At 44.7% G+C, this 21,275-nt stretch overlaps 1 long non-coding RNA gene across 2 annotated transcripts in view; it reads right to left on the bottom strand.

Moving 5' to 3' along the window:
• The window catches only part of LOC118910282 (uncharacterized), a 135,165-nt gene that overhangs the window by 73,573 nt on the left and 40,317 nt on the right, over positions 1-21,275 (bottom strand). For both annotated transcript variants that reach the window (XR_008992512.1, XR_005023886.2), the window contains exon 4: positions 13,846-13,972. This is a non-coding gene — a long non-coding RNA (uncharacterized LOC118910282). The remainder of the gene's footprint in view (positions 1-13,845; positions 13,973-21,275) is intronic.

The following is a 21,275-nucleotide window of genomic DNA, read 5'->3' as shown; positions in this document are numbered from 1 at the left end:
GGGTAGTAACTTTTGTTTGATGCTGTGTGTAAGTCTGTCTGTCTGACTTTGAATCGCCATACAAAGGAGGCTGGGGTGGCGGGAAAGACAATAGGAATAAGGGGAAAAAAGCGAGAGAGAGCGAGGGAGCAGTAAAGGAGGAAAAAGTCATGATTCGGGTATGGATGGCAAAGGGGGTGAACGGGATTTTGGAGGAAAGAGGACAGTAAGGTCAGGAGTCTGGAGGGAGGGAGAGTCTGTAAACTTTTGTAGGTTAAGAGATCCTTTAGGTGATGTGGGGACAGAATGGTAAGGGGCGCCCCGAATGTCAGTTTATGAGCTTCCTTCTGCAAGAGCTGTCCAGCGGCTAATGCCCGTAGGCAGGGGGCCCATCCCCGAACTGTGGGGTCTAATTGCTTGGAAAGATAAGCTACTGGGGCAAAGGATGGGCCATAATATTGGCCTAGGACTCCTAGAGCTTGACTGGACCTCTCATGAATGTATAATGAGAAGGGCTTTGACAAATCAGGAAGATGGAGAGCTGGGGCTTCCACAGGGCTCGACGGAGCTTAATGAAGGAGTGTCGGGGTGAGGAGGATAATGGTTCTTCAGGGGGGCCCTTGCTGAGGTCGTATAGGGGTCTTGCCAACAGGGAGAAGTTAGGGATCCACGCTCTAAAATACTTAGCCAGGCCTAGAAAGGAAAGGATTTCTGTCTTGGTTTTGGGAACGGGCAGGTCAGAGAGGAGCCATTTTCTGTCTAAGGTAATGGACTTTCTTTGTTGAGATAGAAGAAATCCGAGGTAAGTGACAGAAGGGGAAGAGATTTGAGCTTTGACAGGGGATACTCGTTAACCTCTGGAAGCTAGAAGGTTAAGTAGGGAGGCAGTGTCAAGTTGAGACTGTTCCCACGAGGGACTGCAGAGTAGAAGATCGTCCACGTATTGTAATAAGGTGGACTCAGAGTGATCATGATGAAACTGTTTGAGGTCCTGAGCTAGGACCTGTCCAAAAAATATGGGGACTATCTCGGAAGCCTTGTGGCAAAACTGTCCAAGTGAGTTGTTCAGAATGTCTTGTGTATGGGTCCGTCCAGGTGAAGGTGAAAAAATCTTGGGAGGAGGGGTCCAGAGGGATAGAAAAAAATGCGTCCTTGAGATCTAGGACTGAGAAGTGGGAGGCCGAGGCAGGGATCTGCGATAAAAGGGTGTATGGATTTGGGACTAAGGGATGGATAGGGACGATGGCCATGTTGATGAGGCGAAGGTCTTGGACAAGGCAGAAAGATCCATTGGTTTTTTTAACAGCTAATATGGGGGTATTAAACGGGGAGTGCGTGGGTCTAAGGTAATTTTTGTTTAAAAGATCTTGAATGATGGGTTGGAGGCCTATGAGGGCTGAAGTGGTTAGGGGGTATTGGGCCTGACAGATATACTGAGAGAGGTCACATAATTTGATAGAGGCAGGAGGACATAGAGCCACGGAGGGGCTTGTAATGTCCTAAACTTTGGGATTTACAGGATGTATGCGGGCGGAGCTGGAGCTTTCATTGGGTAGAGGGGGGTCGTCGGCTATGAGGGCCATCAGAAAGGGAGTACTGGGGGCTGTGGGAGTGGATATAGTTATGGAAACATGGAGGAGAGAAAGGATGTCCCGTCCTAGTAAGGGGATGGGACACTGGGGCATAACCAGGAAGGAGTGGGAGAAAGGTATGGGATTGTCTTGGATTGTGCATAAAAGGGGGGGGTTTTAATGGGAAAATCTGTTTACCTCCTACCCCGACTATAGGAGCAATGGCAGGCGTGGTAGGGCCCCAGTATTCCCGCAAGACTGAGAAGGTGGCTCCTGTATCTAGGAGGAAGGAGATGGGGCGACCGTCTACTATTAAAGTAACCCTGGGCTCTTGTTTGGTGATGGAAATGGTCGGGTGAGAAGCCCCCGGGCCCCGTCAATCTTCTTCTGCCAGCCCCACTACGGCGGGCTTAGGATGGGGGTTGTTCGTCCAGCCTCCCCTTCGGGTGGCTGGGCAATCAGACCCCCAGTGGCCCTTTTTGTGGCATCTGGGGCATGGGGTGGTAGGAGATCTGGGGGAGGGGCACGCCCTTGACCAATGTCCTTCTTGTCCGCACTTGAAACAAGCTCCTGTGGGGGGCTTGTTTGTAGAGGGGCGCCCAGGTTGTGGTTTTATCAGCTGGGCCAACATTTGGAAATTGGCCTGATCAGCCTTTTGTTTACGGCGTTCTTTCTCCTCCTCCCGGTTATGGAAGACTTTAAAGGCCACTGTTAGGATCTCAGTCTGTGGGGTAGCGGGGCCCTGTTCTAACTTTTTGAGTTTAGATTTAATGTCGGGGTAGCTTTGAGCTAGGAAGTATGTCAGAAGGACATGTCTCCTGTCAGGCGTTTCTGGGTCCAGGCTGGTAACTGTAATAGGGCTTGAGTGAGTCTAAGAAGTCAGAGGGAGCTTTTGAAAATTGACTCTTTGCGAGCTGCTTTTTTCAGACCTGCTGTTAAGCAGCAGGTGAAGATATCTCTAGAGCGGAGACTCACAGTGGTGTTATAATCCCAGTGTGGGTCTTGTTCGGGGACAGCGGTGGGGCCAGGGCGATAGGTGGGGTCAGTCCTGTGGGTTTCAGTGGCGTGCGTTTGGGCGAAGTCCCAAACTCGTCTATGCTCTTCAGGAAGGAGGGTATCGGCCAGGAGCATGAAAATGTCATGATGTGTGAGGCTGTATGACTGGAGGGTCTATTGAAACTCTCTGATATATGTCGTGGGATCAGTGGAAAAGGAACTTAGGCATTTCTCAAGTTGGGCTAAATCTCTTAAGGAGAAAGGGACGTGAACGCGCACAATGCCTTCGGATCCTCCTACCTCCTGGACGGGGGCTGAAAGGCTCAGGCTTGAACTGCAAGGGGGGTGAGGTGGGGGAGGAGATGGTGGTGGAGGAAGGGGGAGGGGCTGTTGTACGAGAGGAGGGGAAAGGGAGTGAACGGGAGGCTTCTGCGGGGGAGACGGCTTGCAGGCTAGGAGAACTTGGGGGGAGGCGGGGGAGGAGGTGGAAAGCTTCGGTATAGGGAATCTCCTTCCAGTTTTCAGGCGCTGGCAGTAGTTAAAGAGATGGCGAGTGATGTTAGGATCAAGAGCTCCCCCTGCGGGCCGTTGGTTGTTATTGTCTAGGGGGTATGTCGGCCAATCTTGGGAGCAGTATTTGCGGAGAAGTTTTGGTTTTATATCAGGCGTCAGGGAGGGGGTGGCTAGATGCTTGAGCAGGCATTCAGGAGGTGAACTTCCAGGGAGGGATGAGGAGGCTCCCATGGCTAAAGGACAGAGAAGGAGACAAACAGGGGAAGACGAAGGAGATCCTCGGACTGGGAGCAGACGGCAAGGAGACAAAGGGCGTCCCCGGTGATCCTTGGTGGTCTGCGGAAACTCGTATACGAGTCGGTTTCTTAGGAGGTGTGGGTCGTCACCCGGGCTTCTCTAAGAAGGCAGAGTGCCGGAGTCCGAGGTACCTAGTACTAGGAGTTTTCAGCGGAAGGAATTTTCGGCGGAAGGAACGGAAGGAGGAAGGGGGGGGAGGGAGCGTTCTCATCCGCAAAGGAGTCACCTCGTTTATGGCTGTTGGAGGGGGGCCTGAGGGTCCGCCGCAGCCGTGAAGGCCTGAGGCGGGGAGAGTTCTCTCCTGGTCCCCGAGCGTCAGGGCCTTGCCGGACGATCACAGTCAATGGCGCTGCCATAGCTCGGGGAAGAGCGGCCCGCTCCGGGGGAAAACTTACCCAAAGGCCAGAGAGGAGTGGTGAGTGTGAGGAGCCAGCGCCGGAAAAAGAGGACGAGGGCAAGCTGCTGCTGGTGTCGGGGGAAGACGGGGCCCAGTTGGGGTGTCCCGTCTCCCGGGTTTCGGCACCAATGAAAGGAAAGGAGCGACACACAGCAGCAATTCACCGGAGAATTCCGCTTTATTGGGGAAAGGTGCTGGGTTATATAGGAAGGGGCATGGGGTGATTGTGGTGTCACTTCTACGGGGCTGGTGGCTATTGGCTAGGTGCTGGGAGTGGGAGGATGGCGAGGGGTGATTGGGGTTCAGGTGGCACCGGCGGGAACCGAGGACCCAGAAGAGAAGCAGGAGGTTCGCCATCTTATGGGTGGGGGCCCTTCACCCACCACCCCTCTCCTCCTCCCATCCCGACTTATCCCAGCTGGATGCTGCCCAGTTGGGATTTTGAATAGGGCCTCAGGCCTCAAAGGTATGTGCCTCCTAAGACCTCTACCAGAATAAGAGCCCTTAGTCTTGAGGACATTCCCCCTAGAACTAGATTGCTTGCAAAGGCCCAGAATCCAGGAGAGAGTTAAAAGTCTACAGCAGGGAGATGAGTGCATTTAAAAATTAATCAATTTCCATCCAAAGTTCTAGAAGTCAGCCAGGGTCCCTGCCAGCCAAATAGTAAAACCTGAACCACCAGCCCAGGCTCTGACTTGATCCTCACCATCAAAGCCGTTTGCCCTTCTTTTGATACCAAGAAATGCTCTAAAAAGAATCTAAACTAGTTGTTAGAGGACCCAGTCCCTAGTCTCATCTCTGCCTCTGCCTGACTATGAGGTCTTGGCAAGTTATTTAACCTCTCTGAGTCTCTGTTTCCTTATCTATAAAATGAGAGAATAACCACACTGGTTTCATGCTAAAGTAACGATCCTGTCCTGAAAGTACACTCACAGCTTCTACAATCATTGGCTGCTCTGTAGCTTCTAGTTTCCTCTTACTCTGTAGTCTGTTCTTGAGCATTCTGCTTTGCCTACTGTCGTTGGCCTGCCTCCCGGGCGGGCGCAGGGTCAGCATGACCCTGAGGAGAAAGGAAGGAGAGCTGCCTACCAGCGCCTGGAGTGTCTCCCCAGCTCCCAGCCAGGGCTCTCCTTCCCCTCGGGGTCCTGCCTCAGCCTGCTGTCTTCCTAGGCAAGATACCTGGAAGGAGGAGCTCCTGAACCCTTGGAGGCACAAGGCACCAGGAGCCTCCATGGGATACTTGATAGAACAACAGGCATTTTGGGGGAATCTCTAGAAACCTCTTTTTATATAGAGAATATTATAGAGAGAGATTTTGATTTTTGAAACAATCCTCAATCCCTTAAAGTTACAAACTTAAAAATCTAGATACTTCTTAAGCTTTTAAGCTCAATTTAGAGATATTGTTATTCTTTATAAATACAGCAAAGGTTAATTACCTTTAAGAGGCTTTTAATTAATGTCTGATTCTACTTACACATTTAGTTTATGAAACTCATTCAAATTTTTAAACCAGATCATATATTTAATCCCTTTTATAGTATGTTAATTGTCCAAAAACTTCTTATAATTCTAAATTAAACTTTAAAATATGACAAATCAGTCTCCCAAATTTTCCAATATGATAGTAATTTTAGAATGTCTTTTAATTTAAAATCACAAAACTAAATCAATTTCTTAATTACCTGTTTAAAATGCTTTCAAAAGGATGATGGTTACTCTAATGGGCTAATTACCCTTAAATATTAAAAGTACTTAAAATACCAAATGTGTACAAATTAATAAAAATATTATAACCTTGATGATTCCCTTAACCATTTCAACATTTATTTATGAATCTTTGCATAACTAAAAACACCCAAAGTCCATAGTTTACATTACAGCTCATTCTTGGACAAATGTATAAATGACATTGTATGTAAACTATGAACTTTGGGTGATTATGATTGTTAATGACAGGGTCATCAGTTACAACAAATGTGCCACTCTGATGGGGGATGTTGATAAAGGGGAAGGCTATTTATGTCTGAGGTGGGGTCATATGGGAAATCTCTATACCTACCCCTCAATTTTCCATCTTTTAAAAGTGAACATAAAAATGGTCTTAAAAATTAAGTCTTGATTTTTAAAAATTTGCTTACCCTCGGTAAGTCTGGGGAGAGAAAATCCCAGGGCAAAATAACTCTAAAAACCAAAATCAGTCATAGGGAGAAATAAAGTTAAAAATCTGTTTGTTGCTTACAAACTGCAGTCCAGGGCCGTCTCTCTCCTCTGCTCCTGATGAAGCAAGCCAGCCAGCCAGCCCCTCCCCTTAAACTCTCAGGTTCAGACACAGCCGGTCACCTAGGTTACCCATTGATATGGAGATGAACTTCTCTCCACCTCTGAGGATATGCAAATGCACTAAAGCCAGGCCAGATAATCTGGAAATGTTACAATTTTACCCACGTCCTCTAAGGAAATAATGCCACTTCCCACTGTCATGTTGAAGCCTGTTTCTGAGTTGCCTTATCTCACAGCCCACCTCCCAAAGATTCAGGGAACTCCGTACATTCTTCTCTCTCCCAGGTCACCACTTGGTTTTTCTCCCAGTTCACCCATCTGTTTGCTGCTCCACTGTATTCTGGAATTCTTTCTTACTCATTCTTTTAGCACTACAGCTCCTACAGATATTTCAGTGCCACCCCATGGAATTCCTCAGAGTTTTGTCTAACCCTTGTTTTCATGTTCCATGTTCATCCCACATTAGAGTGGTACACCTGTGTAACTGATGAACCTATATTGACAAACCATAACCACCCAAGGTTCATAATTGGGTATGAATGGTTGGGTACTAATAAGAAGAAGATAGAGTAGGTAAAGCATACTTAAATCTCTGGATGACGTTTACCATAACACCCTCCTCTCTGCAAGGATCGGGGAACAAGAGGAGAATGTGGCATTGCCCCTGCACTCTTTCTTCATGGTGGGCTCACCGCAGTCACTCCTCACCTGCCTGACCTCAGGATTCTCTGTAGAGCCTGGAAAGCCTACCAGGTCCGGGAATCCCAGGGTCAGTTCACAGTGCCAAGGGGAGACGATCAGGTTGGTGGGTGATTTTGCTTCTCTCTCGCTCTCTCTCTCACACACCCACACACACTCCTCTATACAACTGATCCTCTGTGGCCCTGAACATGGGCTCGTTATCATTCCCATCAACTATCACAGGGCCGAGCACTTCCACACTGAAGTCCAGGAGCAGGTTCCACTAATTCTATCATATCCTTCAGCTGTTGACAGTGGAGCCACCCAACTTAGCTCCTCTTGGTCTTCTTTTTTTTTTTTTTTTTTTTTTTTTTAGATAATTATTTTTTATTGAAGGGTAGTTGACACACAGTATTACATTACATTAGTTTCAGGTGTACAACACAGTGATTCAACATTTATATACATGATAATTCTAAGTACCAGCTATCACCATACCAAGTTGTTACAATATTTTGACTATATTCCTTATGCTATACATTACATCCCGGTTGCTTATTTATTTTACAATTGGAAGTGTGTACTTTTTCTTGGTTGTTGTTGTTAGGGCATCTCTCATTTTTATTGATCAAATGGTTGTTAACAACAATAAAATTCTGTATAGGGGAGTCAATGCTCAATGCACAATCATTAATCCACCCCAAGCCTAATTTTCGTCAGTCTCCAATCTTCTGAAGCATAACGAACAAGTTCTTACATGGAGAACAAATTCTTACATAGTGAATAAGTTACATGGTGAACAGTACAAGGGCAGTCATCACAGAAACTTTTGGTTTTGCTCATGCATTATGAACTATAAACAGTCAGTTCAAATATGAATACACATTTGATTTTTATACTTGATTTATATGTGGATACCACATTTCTCTCTTTATTATTTTTAATAAGATGCTGTCCTCTTGGTCTTCTTTACAGCACTTTTACTTGAATACCAGTAGGTTTTTGTACCAAGGTGGACAAGTTGAACAACTAGTTTAGAACAGACCATTTGGGGGCTAGTAGGGAGTCATTTAACAAAAAAGATGGGACAATGGACACTAACAAATGGAGACTCATCCCATGCTCTTGGATAGGAAGAATTAATATTGTTAAAATGGCCATCCTGCCCAAAGCAATCTACAGATTCAATGCAATCCCTATCAAATTACCAACAGCATTCTTCAATGAACTGGAACAAATAGTTCTAAAATTCATATAGAACCACCAAAGACCCCAAATAGCCAAAGCAATCCTGAGAAGGAAGAATAAAGTGGGGGGGATCTCACTCCCCAACTTCAAGCTCTACTACAAAGCCACAGTAATTAAGACAATTTGGTACTGGCACAAGAACAGACCCAAAGACCAGTGGAACAGAATAGACTCCAGATATTAACTCAAACATATATGGTCAATTAATATACGATAAAGGAGCCATAGACATACAATGGGGAAATGACAGCCTCTTCAACAGCTGGTGTTGGCAAAACTGGACATCTACATGTAAGAGAATGAAACTGGATCATTGTCTAACCCCATACACAAAAGTAAATTCGAAATGGATCAAAGACCTGAATGTAAGTCATGAAACCATAAAACTCTTAGAAAAAAACATAGGCAAAAATCTCTTGGACATAAACATGAGCAACTTCTTCATGAACATATCTCCCCAGGCAAGGAAACAAAAGCATTAAAAAATGGGCACAGGATCTGAACAGACACTTCTCCAAAGAAGAATTTCACATGGCAAACAGACACATGAAAAGATGCTCCACATCACTAGTCATCAGAGAAATGCAAATTAAAACCACAATGAGCTATCGTCTCACACCCGTAAGGATCACCACCATCCAAAAGACAAACAACAACAAATGTTGGTGAAGTTGTGGAGAAAGGGGAACCGTCCTGCACTGCTGGTGAGAATGTAAACTAGTTCAACCATTGTGGAAAGCAGTATGGAGGTTCCTCAAAAAGCTCAAAATAGAAATACCATTTGACCCAGGAATTCTACTTTTAGGAATTTACCCTAAGAATGCAGCAGCCCAGTTTGAAAAGACAGATGCACCCCTATGTTTATCGCAGCACTATTTACAATAGCCAAGATATGGAAGCAACCTAAGTGTCCATCAGTAGATGAATGGATAAAGAAGGTGTGGTACATAAACACAATGGAATATTATTCAGCCATAAGAAGAAAACAAATCCATTTGCAACAACATGGATGGAGCTAGAGGATATTATGCTCAGTGAAGTAAGTCAAGCAGACAAAGACAAGTACCAAATGATTTGACTCATCTGTGGAGTATAAGAACAAAGAAAATACTAAAGGAACAAAACAGCAGAAGAATCACAGAACCCCAGAATGGACTAACAGTTACCAAAGGGTAAGGGACTGGGGAGGATGGGAGGGAAGGAAGGTATAAGGGCAGGGAAAAAGAAAGGGGGCCTTACGATTAGCATGTATAATATTGGCAGGAAGGCACAGGGAGGGCTGTGCAACACAGAGAAGACAAGTAGTGACTCTACAGTATCCTACTAAGCTGATGGACAGTGACTGTAGTGGGGCTTGTTGGGGGGACTTGGTGAAGGGGGGAGCCTAGTAAACAAAATGTTCCTCATGTAATTATAGATTAATGATACCAAACTTTTTAAAAATAAAAAAAGATGGGACAAGTCTCCCTCTGCCAACCAGGAGGGATCCATGGTGCAGTGAGTGGTGTGCAGTGAGAGAGCACTGGGCACAGAGTCCAAGGGCTTGGTCTCCAATCTGATTTCTGCTACACACTGTGTGTCTTGGGCCCAACCCCTGTGAGCCTTAGTTCTCTTACCTGGGACATCACTGACACAGACACAGAAGCAATTTACAAGGCTGTGACCAAAATTAAATTTAAAAGCATGCAAAATGCTTGAAGTCTTCTCCCCAGTTGGCTATCAGGATCTAACATACTCATGGTTGTCCTCCTACCATCCTGGCTGGTCCCCATCAGTCTCTTTGCTGGTTTCTCCTCTCCACAGCCTCTGAAGATTGGGTTCAATCCTTGGATTTCTGCTTTCCATCTCTACTTATTCCCTTGGTCATCTTATCCAGTCAGATGGCATTTAATATCATGGCAGTCTAATGACCCCCACATTCCTCTCTCCAGCCGTGAACTCTCCCCTGAACTCCAGACTCATATTTCCAGCTGCCCAATCTTCATCTCAATTTGGGTGACAAATAGGCATCTCAAGCTGTTATGTTCCAACCCTACTACCCTGAAGTCTTTCCTTGCTCAGTAAATGGCAAGTTCATCCTTCCAGTTGATTGGATCCTAATTGTGCAGTCGTCCCTGACTCATCTCTTCCATGCCTCCTGTCTACATCATCAGCAAATCCTTTGAGTTCTATCTTCAAAAGATATCCTGAATCAGACTGTTTTTCACCACCTCCACTGCTACTACCCTAATGCAAACCAACACTGTATCTCACCTGGATTCTTACTATAGAAACCAAGTGGTCTGGGTTCTGCCTTGCCCCCTTCCACTCTCCTCATGTTTTCAACATAGCAGACACAGTGATACTGTTAAAATAAAACTTAGGTCATTCCTCTCACAAAACCTCCCAATTTCTACCCACCACATTCAGAGAAATTATTGTTACTCTTCACATACTATAAAATGGGATCTGAACAATGCCTACTTCATAGTGTTGTTGTGAGGATTAAAAGAGTCAATCTGCACAAAGCACTTAGAACTGATACTCATCCAGTGTTCACTGCTATCAAGCACTGCCCCACATACTTCATACGTGTTAATTCATTATGTACTAACTCATCAGTTCTCATAAGTGTTCTGAAGCAGGTGCTATTATTATACACATTTTACAGCTGAGGAAGCTGCCTTACAGAGAGGTTAAATAACTCCCCCCAGGTCACACAGCTAGTGAGTGGCAGAACTGGGCTTCCACTCTGGCAGTTGGCCTCCAAAGCCCATGCTTTCCCTACCCAGCCTAGTCAGTAAACCTTATTCTGTGACATATCCTTTAGATGCTGAATAGTGTCCCATCACATGGAGGGACCATTCAATAGAACTTAACCAGTTCCTCACTAAGTCCTGATCATTCCAGGTGATCTCACTTAAGCTCAAAAATTCATTTATTCAACAAACATCATTGAGTGACAATATAACAGTGAACAACCAAAAAGTGGACACAAAAGTATCCTCATGGACCTTAGATTCTTCTAGAGGTATCTTTTATAATGGAAGTGTCGCCATAGCCTGACTTGATTATTGACTAATTGTTCTTTTTTTCCTGAGGCATCAGACTCAGCTTCATTCATTTGGCACATCTCTTGGGCAAGGCACTTGACTGATTTGTGGGAGGAACAAAAATGATTCAGACATGGACTTTGTTCTCGGGAGGTTGTACATTAACATGTGCCTGGGTATCCCTAGGAAGCAATTCTTGTCAAACTAGTTTTTGGTCTGTCTGGTGCCTTTTTCATTTGCATACCTCTCTTTACACATCTCAGCTCCCTAAGGAGAAGAACATTCAGAATTATAGAACCTAGAGGAGTGCTTTGAAGATAGTGTCTTCACAGTTTTATGTTCTTTATGAGTACCAAGTTCTAGAAAGATTCCTCAAATACTATTTGACCAGAAATTGTATCCTCCATTTTTCTGCCCTTATTAAAATAACAGGAATTTAGTCCATTAACAGACAGAACAACAAAAGAACCTAAGGTGATGAGTTAACTTTAATAATTATGAGTATTTTAATTGTCTTCTCTGTGACTACTTCTAACCATTTAGCCACTAGGATGGAGGAACCCTGAATGCTCTACTGAATAATAATCTACTGAATGCTCACTTCAAAATACAAAAGATTGTGTCATACACACACACACTTACACACAGCCTGCTTAAAACTCAATGATTTCCCATCATTCTTGGGGTAAAAATAGCCAAATCCTCAGCAAGGCCTCTAGTGCATAAGGCCTTGAGTAGCCTGGCTGTGACTGGTCTCATGGTATACTGTGAATCCCCTTTGTTTTCTGCATTCCACCTATGGGGCCTGCTTGTGGTTCCTTAACAAGCCTGCTCCATTCTACTGCAGGGCTTTTGCATGTGCAGTTCCCTTCTTCTAGAAAGCATTTTCCTCCAACCTTCAGATTCAACTCAATTATTACTTTCTTAGGCATGCCTTCACTGGCCCTGGGCCCAACTCCACCCAGCATCACACCTTCTCAAAGCAACAGCACCTCTCTTTTAGGCCCCTGTTCATCTCTTCATTCATCCCAGTTGTAATGTTACTTGTATATATGAAACTGTGTCATTAATGTCTCTCTCCTCCACTAAACGCTATGCTTCATGAGTACAAGGACGATTTCTGGTTTTGCTCACTGTTGTATATCCAGAGCTGAGCATAGTGCTGGAGACTCTAAAAAGTGCTCATTCAACAAATGTTTAATAAACACCTTTTGTGTGCCCAGCCTTGTTCTATGTGCTGGGAATACAACAGTGAACAAGCCAAAGTCCCTGCCTTCCTGAACCTTATATTCTAGTTTTGGAGAAGAGGTAATAAACAAACAAGATGATTTCAGGGAATGATAAGTATTATCAAGATAACAGGGTAGAACGTGACCACTGTGGATGGGATAGGACTTATGCAATGGTTGGGGAAGGCCTGTGGTCTATCAGAGGCCTGTGAGCAGAGTCCTGAGTGTTCTGAAGGCAGGGATGGACTTTCACTGCAAAAACTGGGACCATCTCAGGCAAATCAGGATAACCGATCACCCTAGCACTGAATGCTGCTAAGAGCCTGGCTGCCTGCCTTCAGCCACTTACCCAAGAAAATGGTTTTCCCACACCTTCTAAATCTCATTCCCAGAAACACTCACTTTTCTGAGACATTATTACAGCTTAGAACTCAATAGATGCTTTGTAATGACGAGGGGGCTTCCCAGGAATCCAGCCCCACTCAGCCTAGGAATGACCCTGGCTCTGGGATTCCCTGTCACCCCAGCCGCTCCTGGCTCTCAGAGGCCCATATTTGGGTTTCCTTTTGCAGGGAATCCACCCACTAGGAAAAGCTCATTTCCTCCCTCCCTGGCGCACTCCCAGCCTGGGGCCTTCCCCCACAGCATCCCTTGGCTAAGTCCCACACCACCTCCTGGCGGACTGTGCTTCCAGGGAGTTCCACCCAACGATGACCTACCTGTCATAAACAACAGACGGTATTCCCACTCCCTTGGGCTAAACAACTGGCAGCTGCCCCTTGGCCCTTGTGTTAATTCTTCCTCACTCTAACCGCTCTAAACTACCTCTTTATGGATTTCAGAGCAGTTCACCAGACAACCTTAGGCTGTATTTCATCTGCAAATTCGTTAAGAGCTTCTCTCTTTCTGTTTCACTCTTCACCTTCTCATTCCTCCTACTGATCTGAGCATCCTAGGGCTTCAAAGCCAAACCTGCAGGGTCCTGGCCCCAAGTACCCTCTCACCTACTGTATGTGCAGTGTTAGCACTTAGGTTAAGGCGTTGAAGGATTAAGAGAGCTAATATACATTAAGCACCTGGAACAGTCATACACAGTGGGCCTTCACATGGATTCATTGAACAAATGAAAGGTCAGCTCTTTTATCCCTGAGATCTGAGGGTCTTTTGTGCCCAGCTCAGAGAGTAAGTGGCTGCCTCCTACAGTTTTATTTGAAAAGGCAAAATATCTTTTTGCCCAAATGCCTCCTTCCCAACTTTATCCCTACAACTAGCATCCATATGTACCAGAGCACAAGAAGAGGATGGAAAACATTACAATTATACCATTCTTTTTCCAGAAGCGTTTATCAGATTAATTGGAAGAAGAACACTAGGGACTCTAGTTGGATGGGGAGGAGAGAGGATGTGGCTTGTTTAGAAAAGGTCAAAAGCAGGCACTATCAGGAGAGGGGAGGTGGCAGGAGGGCACTGGGTTCTTGAGTGGGTGAGGAAAGCTGAAGCAGAGGGCATGCAGAAATGGGAAGAAATACAAAGTTCATCTAGGTTGATGGAACCAAGTCCTCTTTTAAATCAACACACCCCCTTCCCAGCTCTGCCCCAGTCGAGACTGGGCTGCTTACCACAGACATCCTGGTCAAGAGAAAAGAGCCTTGATTTTCAAGCCAGCATAAACTCGGAGCAAACTCCAGTTCCACTATTTACTAATTGACAAAGTTAATTGACCTCTCTAAACCATGGATTCCTCCTCTGTAAAAACAGAAAACAAAACAAACAAAAAACTCTCAAAGAGTAGTTGTGAGGATTAAATAAGGTAAAGCATGTGATATGCCAGTTCAGTGCCTAGCTGAGTAAGCATTGAAACCAGACTGTTTAGACATTACCCCAACACATACCCAAGGCATACTCAGCCAGCTTTCCCAACACACACTAAACCCATAACCTCTTACACATTTTCATCTAGGTTCTACATGTAATTTATTATATTTGATTCAATTCAACAAAGATTTTATAGAATGTCAAGCACTAAATGGCCTGCTAGGGATACAACAGAATCAAATCCCACTTGCTCCCTCCCCTCCCCAGACTTGTAGCCGAATGAGGAGACCGGTGATTAAATATGCAGTTACAACAGCAATGAGCATTCTAATGAGAAATACAAGGGCTTTCAGAACACATGTAGCTCTCATGATATATACTACATGCATGTATGAGGTCTACATCATTGACGCTGTGTCATGATTCAATCCAGTATATCAAAAATAGAATTCTTACACTGCCCTCACAGTGAGGCTCATTATGCTGGAGGTAGTTCTAAAGTTGGCACATACTGAAAACTGTATGAGCAATCACCTTTCTTTAAAAAAGTCCCCAAATTACCCATAAAATACAGTACATATGATTTCTATGGACAATCATGCATAGTTATGTGTATGTAAACATGTAATAACCTATAGGAATACAGAATATTTAACAAAAATAAATACATAAAATATAAGTTTATAGATTCTTATTATATAGGAGACCAAAAATTGATTTAAAAAAGATTGCAAAATCAATGTTCTTTATTGAAAGTAAAAACTTTCAGTAGAAATGCAAATTTATTTCTGACAAGTAAAGTCCTAAAGGGCCAGGATACTGCTAAAATGCCGTGGGTAAAATTGTAACATTTCCAGATTATGTCTTCTGGCTTTAGTGCATTTGCATATCCTCAGGGGTGGAGAGAAGTTCATCTCCATGTCAATGGGTAATTACCTGGGCAACCCAAGGCCGTGTGCCTGAGAGTTTAAAGGGAGGGGTTGGCTTGCTTGCTTGTTTGCTTCCTCAGGAGCAGAGGAGAGAGATGGCGCTGGACTGCAGTTTGTAAGCAATAAACGGGTTTTGAACTTTATTTCTTCCTTTGACTGATTTCGGTGTTTAGAGGTATTTTGCCCCAGGAGTTCCTCTCCCCGGACTTACAAATACAAAGCATGTTCCCATTCTTCACATCTTAGGAATTTCTCAAAAAGTGTAAATAAAGGCAATAGATTCAGAAATCACTTCAGTCCTTGGAAAAGCTGGTTGATCTTACAGAGTAATAGAAAGAAAACTAGCCCCCAAAACCTCAACACCTTTGTATCCTTGGACAAATGATAGAATCATAAAACCTCAAGGTTTTAAGGGAACCTGAAGATCGCTTGTCCAACCTCTTATTAGATGTTTCAGGCCTTCTGAAGGAATCAAACAGCCTCTACTTGGATCATTCCAATGGCTAGAAACCACCCATTCCACCTAAGGACACTTCCAGCAATAAGTAATGTAAATATACAATTAAATTACTTAAAAATAATGTGGTGTACTAGGATCTTCCTCGCATTGCTTCACTTTAAAAATATTAAGAATTTACTTTGCAATATCCTTAGTGTATAAGTCATACAGATTGATAGAAAAAATCACTAAGATCTCAGTAAATAAAAATATAAATGGATAATCACAACATTTGAATTAAAAAGTTCAGTCTTTAATAGGTCTTTAATAGGTGAAAACAAAAAACAAAAACAATCCCACATTTTTTTCTTGCTAGGAAGGCTAGGAAAAGAATAATATGCAATATTAGCAAAGGAGCAATGAAACACACTTAGAAACTAGTGATAGAACTGTAGATTGCTACAAATCTTGTGTGTTTCAATTTGGCAATACTCATTTGTCCAAGAATAAAGGCCAAGACTACCAAAGGATTTTTCTTTTTTAAATCTCACCTACTAATTTACCAGGCAAGGGAACCCACATGAATGGAGAAATTTGCAGAGTGTTACCTGATGGGGAAAAAGTCAGGGTTTTCTTTCAAAAGTTTTTTAAATGCTAGGAAAGAAGAGTGCTTGGTGGTTATTCTAATTAAGCACTGAAAACTAGAACTCTGGATAGGCAGTTGGTTTAAACAAGTCCCATTACTCAGAGGTCAGAAAAGTCTTCAGTCAGGTCCTGGTCCGTGGTCCTTAATAGCCTCAACTGCTTAGAACCATTTGGGGTGAAACAGTATTTAGTTTTGGTATTTCCTAGGCAAGTTCTGATATAAGTGAAAAATTTTCTTATTATTCATTCATTCATTCAACAATACACATAAAGGATCAACTCAATGCTGGACTGATGCAGTAGTAAAGAAGGTAGAGTTCCTACACTCATGGAAATTGCTACTTAGCAGTGTGATCTCATCATGAAAATATTTGTTATTTCACCTAAAAATCCCACTTCAGGAAACCCATGCTAAGGAGATAATAAATAAAGTGGTCAAATATTTATATGCAACCATCTTCATTTAAGTATTGCATAGCCAACAGTGGAAACAACGTAAATTTCTAATAAGGGACCTGTTGAAAAAAATATAATACAGTCATAAAATTGACTATAAAAAGTTCAATGACATGGGGAAATATGTATGATAAAACATTAAGCAATATAAAATAATATAGATTGTGGTTTCAATTATATTAAAATTCATTTTTTAAATACCTAGAAAGAAATATACCTAAAGTGCTAACAGTCTTGCTATATGACTATTGGATTATTAAGGGTTTTTCTCTTTAAGAGCATGTATTAATTTTCTAATCTAGAAAGAGTTTGGCAAACCCTGTAACTCCTCCAAAACAAAGAAATTAGAACAAAAACAACCCAAAAGTAGACACAACTGAAAAATTCTCTACAAGGGCCTTAGCTCTGTGGTATCAGTCAAGATGTTGTAACTGAGCACTATGTCTAAAGGCAGAATTCGCCTGAGAATCAATCTCCTTTTTGTTCCTACTTACTCCATAGTAACTGTGCTCTTTGTAATTTACCCAGGATGAGCAAACACAAACTTTTCTGAGGTGCACACTGTCTCTCACTCCCTACCCCTGGGTATTGTAGGACCCAGGAAATGAATCCCTCTCAATTCTATGGGCCATGGTAGTTAAGGAAACTCCTTCACGTACATTCTCATCCAGAGCCTCACAGCAACGCGAAGTGAGAAACAGCTCAGCTACTTCAGCCGCCCTGCTCCAAGTCACTGGCAGTGACCAGAGCGTCAGGACGCATATGCAGGCCTAGGGACTTCCATGCCGGGCTCTTGTCCATGGCACCTGCAAGGCCCTCATCTGTGACAGGTTCCAAGAGCCCACGTGGTGGACTTGAGGAGGACTGGCCAGTTATTCAGCCAACGCTGGTCTTACCCTAAGTTCAGCTGTGCCCATTTAAATCTACCAAAAGGTAACAGCTGTGAGGAGTGGGAAGATTTCACACCTATTCTCCCTCCCTGCACCACCGCCCCTCCACCCCCACCCCCACCCCCAGCCATTTTTTTTCCTTTTTAACTGTCTTTCCAGTGAACACAGGAGAATGAAAGATGTCGCTAAAATAGGCTATGCCAGCACCAGAATTTATTGTCCAAGAGCTAAGTACTTGTATGTATAAAAGTTTTGGTAAATCATTCTACTGTCAACAGAAAAAATACCTAACATAAGCTTTGATTTCCTCATCTGGCAAATGGATCGAAAGGCATCTGCCCTTCCCATCCTTTCCATGTCACAGGGTTGTTTAAGGATCAACTCAGATAAAAACAGTGAAAGCACGTGGATTACTTGATGGCTCTCTACTTAGTAAAATGCTATAAAATGCCAACCCAGAGGTCGGGCCCCTGGCCTCTGCGCACTCCCCCAGGCGCAAGCAGAGGCTAACGCGACGCTGGCTGCCCCTGCCTAGCAGAAATTCCCAGGTGCTATAGCTGGGGATCAAAGATCGCAGCATCGCTGCCGCCATGAAGAAGTAAAAACGATCAAAATTGCCAGCAAGCGGCTCGACTAGGGTGAAGTTCTCCGCGGGCGCCCTGCGGCCGGCCCCCGCCCCCAGCGCATGGCGCCCGCGCGCGCAGCTGCCCCCCAATAAATAAGTAACCGCGAGGGCGGCGGCCCAGGCTTGGCGTCCCGCCCGAGCCAGCCCGGCTCGCAGATCACGTAGCGAGAGTGTGACTCAGCGCTTTCGGCCGCAGCCCTAAGCCGAGCAAGGCATCCGTCGAGCCGCGCCGGCCGCCTGCACGTACCGCCGCCCCGCTCGGTCAGCCGTGGAGCAGCCGAGCTCAGCTCGGCGAGGGCAGGCGAGGCGACTGGAGTGGGCCCCAGCGGAGCCCCCTTAGAGCCACATGGGTGTGGGGCTAGCCTTTCCTCCGCTGGGGGGCCTCCGCGCTTGCTACCCGGAAGGAGGGACGGGAGGGTGAAGGGCAGGACGGAGCAGGGACCGTCCTTACTCCACCGGAACTTGACCTTCCCCTTGACCTTGTGTGCTGCCCTTCTTTAAGCCTCACACTCGCCCACTCACGTTGAGCCCGACTTGTGCGTTTCGCTGCCCTCCCCCAGCTGTTGCGAGATAGTTGAAGAGGCTGTGGAGCCAGGGTGGGTGTTCTGAGGCCAATAAATTAAGGGGGGGAAGTCCCTTATCAACTTAATCTCACTTGCAGCAAGGATTTCACGGGGCCAGCATGTCCTCAGATCTGCACCTGTTTAATTACAACAACCAGCTTTATAAGAGGAAGTCGCCTACGTGCCTGACGGCTGACGGACAGAATTAGAAGTACCCTTGACTAAATGTGTGAATGAGGCAGTGCCTCTTGTTCAGCTCTAGACTTAAAGGGGTGCAAGACTGGGCCTCCTGAGGGCAGGAAAAAATTGCACGTCTTCCTTTGCCCTTTGTTAAATTTTTTTCCCAAATCAGAACACTGGATAAAGGTTTCCTATTCTTGCATTTGTGATGTACCTGCCTGTGTCACTTTTTCAAAGCCGGTGCAGGGGTAGGTATGTTATGGGGAGGTAACAGGAGAAGGTGAAGAGATACGTGGGGAAAAGTTAATTAGAAAAGACGATTGAACAATGAGTAAAGTGATTAACTGAACATTATTGAGCCCCTAATAGAGGTCAGGCATGTCTGGGCCTTGGAGATGTAAAATTAAGTGGCTTCCCATGGCCCCTGCTCTCAGGGGTTCACAGATGAGACGGGAACATCAACCAAGTAGAGAGTTAAACATACAGGAGACTTAGTGCAATGGTTCACACCCAGACTCAGGAGCTGGGCTGGCCAAATTCCCATGCCAGCTCTGCAGCCTACAGATTACGTGACCTTTGCCAACTGCCTGACTTCCCTCAAGCCCTTTCATTTTCCTCGTATGAAAAATGCAAATGGTGAAAACAATACTTTTAAGACTTTTCAGAGAACTAATTACATTAATACAAGTAAAGCACTTGAACAATACCCTGTGTTCACTGGGCATTCAATAAATATCGTTAAAAGAATGAATGGAGATGCAAGGCTAAGCACAGCAAGGGAGGCTGTGTAATGCACAACTCTAGAAGCCAAATGCCCAGAGATGTGAATGGAACTTTTCCGGGCGGTACCGTGCACTGGTCCTGAGTACAGGCATGTCTATCTTACTATTGTTCATAATAGCAAAAAATTGAAAATTCAAATGCATTTATTTATAAATAAAATGTGGTACATTCATACAACGGAGTACCTATTAGAGCTACTAAAAGGAATAAGTGACATCTATGTGTATCAAAACAGATAAATCTCATGTATACATTGAAGAGAAAACTAAGTTGCAAAATGACCCCTCTGCTCTAACTGCACCCTGGGGCAGGAGGCGTGTCTCTGGGCCAGCACTTCCCTGACCATGGTGTTGCCAGGTGCCTGTGCTTTGCAGGTTCCCTTTTCAATCCTTAGCCCCCCTGAAAGATGGCATTTAGGTGCCTGAGGTGGGAATACCAGGTGATGGTAGGAACCCTGCGAGAGCACCATGCTCCACAAGTGTGTCACCTACAATACTGAAAATGTGAGTGAGCCATTAATGTCACACAGCCAACGAATAGTAAAGGTGGAAATGGGACTCCCATTGCAAATGCTCACTCTTCTTAAGCTCCCCTGAGGACTGTTTTATGGGTATTCCCGTCTTTGGGAGGAGCTCAATGTAGTCAAGATTCCAGGCTTTGCACCAGACTGAGGTTCAGGTTGCTAATGACTAGGATTTGGGGCAAGTTACTCAACTTCTCTGAGCCTCTGTTTCCTCTTCTGTAAAATGGGCATAATAATAGTGCAGGGAGGAAAGAATGGGAGCGCTCAGTCCTTGGTGGCTAGGTGTGGCTCAGGAAGAGAAGTCTTTTGAAAGGACAGAGCCTGTTTTAAAGAGGTTATTTCTTATCCTATGGCTGTCCTTTACCCTAGTAATGGGTTAAATAGCTGTGTAGAAAAAGGATGAAAGCCTTTGCCTCAGTCACGTGGGACTGAACTTGATATTCACATTCTGAGAGAGTTTTAGGCCTAGAACAGTTGTTTGAGGAATGCCCATCCCCTCCCCTTAAAGAACCAGTTGTGTTTTTGTTTCTTAATAGCCAAAATTATCCACTGAAAGCCCCCATTTCCAAACAGCATGCTCTTACACTATAAAGAAGAAAAAAACACTCAGACACCAATGCCTTCTGAAGAAAGCTGAGAAACTTTTGATTAAGTGAAACACATTAAGAATTCTTTCTTTCTCCCTTCGTTGCTTTCTCTCCCTGGCACCCATAAACAAAAGTGTCTAAGGGATTTTTAACTCAGTCGTGCTGGAAATCCACAATTTAAACCTGATTCCCAGCTGCTCCTTCAGAACGGGTTGCACGAGATGTTCTTCAAACCAACTCGCTCTGGGGAGGGGTGAACACGTACCGCTGGATAGTGGGACGTGCAGAATGTCAGGGGAACATAACCAAATACAGTTAAGCATGTGCTGTGACTAATAAAGGACGACCTGGGTGTGCCTGTCACGAGAGAAATCACCTCCCCACAGAGCCCCAGTACCTAAGGAAGTTTGGGAGAACAACATCTCATTCCCAGGTATGTTTACCCAGCCAGGTGAATGTGTCTTCAGTTATCACATTCCTGCTTTTCCAAGCTGCCCTTCTGTGTTTGTGCAGGATGGGGGTACTGCTGCAAGGAGTCTAAATGATCTGCCTGGGTAAGGCCCATAGCTGGGAAGCCAGCAGCCCAGCCCAAGACAGCAAAGCCCGGCCCTGGC

Source organism: Manis pentadactyla, chromosome 11 (assembly GCF_030020395.1).
Source record: "Manis pentadactyla isolate mManPen7 chromosome 11, mManPen7.hap1, whole genome shotgun sequence".
Lineage (NCBI taxonomy): Eukaryota > Metazoa > Chordata > Mammalia > Pholidota > Manidae > Manis > Manis pentadactyla.
This window is presented reverse-complemented; position numbering and strand designations above follow the sequence as displayed.